The sequence below is a fragment of the Equus asinus genome, chromosome 1 (genome assembly GCF_041296235.1).
Source record: "Equus asinus isolate D_3611 breed Donkey chromosome 1, EquAss-T2T_v2, whole genome shotgun sequence".
NCBI lineage: Eukaryota > Metazoa > Chordata > Mammalia > Perissodactyla > Equidae > Equus > Equus asinus.
Window position 1 is genome coordinate 48930474 of NC_091790.1, and position 1894 is coordinate 48932367.

The window sequence follows — 1894 nt, forward strand, 5'->3', positions numbered from 1 at the left end:
GCCCTTCTCACCCTTTGGAAAGAAGGCAGCACTTTGTGCCTTGCAGCTCTATGGCAATGTAGCACACCCAAAGCAGAAGTTCTACTTCAGCCAGATCAGACCTGCAAAGAAACTGCGTTTCACAGGCCTTTGTAAGAGATGTTCCCTGTAGGCTGTTAGAGCACTGTGCAGAGCGAGTTGTTTCTTAGCTTCCCAAGGAGCTGGAAACAAGATGCTTTAGGGGCCATCTGCCCTTAAGGAAAGAAGGCAGCACTTTGTGCCTTGCATCTCTAGGGCAATGTAGCACACCCAGAGCAGTTGTTCTACTTCTGCCAGGTCAGGCCTGCAAAGAAACTGCGTTTCACAGGCCTTTGTAAGAGATGTTCCTGGTAGGCTGTTAGAGCACTTTGCAGAGCGACTTGTTTCTTACCTTCCCAAAGAGCTGGAAGCAAGATGCTTTGGGGCCCTCTCACCCTTTGGAAAGAAGGCAGCACTTTGTGCCTTGCAGGTCTAGGGCAATGTAGCACACCCAGAGCCGAAGTTCTACTTCAGCTAGATCAGACCTGCAAAGAAACTTCGTTTCACAGGCCTTTGTAAGAGATGTTCCCGGTAGGCTGTAAGAGCACTGTGCAGAGCGAGTTGTTTCTTAGCTTCCCAGAGAGCTGGAAGCAAGATGCTTTGGGGCCCATCTGCCCCTATGGAAAGAACGCAGCACTTTGTGCCTTGCAGCTCTAGGGCAATGCAGCACACCCCGAGCAGAAGTTGTACTTCAGCCAGATCAGGCCTGCAAAGAAACTGCGTTTCACAGGCCTTTGTAAGAGATGTTCCCGGTAGGCTGTTAGAGCACTGTGCAGAGCGAGTTGTTTCTTAGCTTCCCAAAGAGCTGGAAGCAAGATGCTTTGGGGCCCTTCTCACCCTTTGGAAAGAAGGCAGCACTTTGTGCCTTGCAGCTCTAGAGCAATGTAGCACACCCAAAGCAGAAGTTCTACTTCAGCCAGATCAGACCTGCAAAGAAACTGCGTTTCACAGGCCTTTGTAAGAGATGTTCCCTGTAGGCTGGTAGAGCACTGTGCAGAGCGAGTTGTTTCTTAGCTTCCCAAGGGGCTGGAAGCAAGATGCTTTAGGGGCCATCTGCCCTTAAGGAAAGAAGGCAGCACTTTGTGCCTTGCAGCTCTAGGGCAATGTAGCACACCCAGAGCAGATGTTCTACTTCTCCCAGGTCAGGCCTGCAAAGAAACTGCGTTTCACAGGCCTTTGTAAGAGATGTTCCTGGTAGGCTGTTAGAGCACTTTGCAGAGCGACTTGTTTCTTACCTTCCCAAAGAGCTGGAAGCAAGATGCTTTGGGGCCCTCTCACCCTTTGGAAAGAAGGCAGCACTTTGTGCCTTGCAGGTCTAGGGCAATGTAGCACACCCCGAGCAGAAGTTCTACTTCAGCCAGATCAGACCTGCAAAGAAACTGCGTTTCACAGGCCTTTGCAAGAGATGTTCCCGGTAGGCTGTTAGAGCACTGTGCAGAGCGAGTTGTTTCTTAGCTTCCCAGAGAGCTGGAAGCAAGATGCTTTGGGGCCCGTTAATTTTATACCCTGCTACTTTGCTGTAGTTGTTGATTATTTCTAATAGTTTTTCTGTGGATTCTTTGGGGTTTTCTATGTATAAGATCATGTCGTCTGCAAACAACGCGAGTTTTACTTCTTCGTTACCTATTTGGATTCCTTTTATTTTTATTTCCTGCCGAATTGCTCTGGCCAGCACCTCCAGTACTATGTTGAATAGGAGTGGTGAAAGTGGGCACCCTTGTCTTGTTCCTGTCCTCAGAGGGATGGCTTTCAGCTTTTGTCCATTGAGTATGCTGTTGGCTGTGGGTCTATCATATATGGCCTTTATTATGTTGAGGTACTTTCCTTCTATACCCAT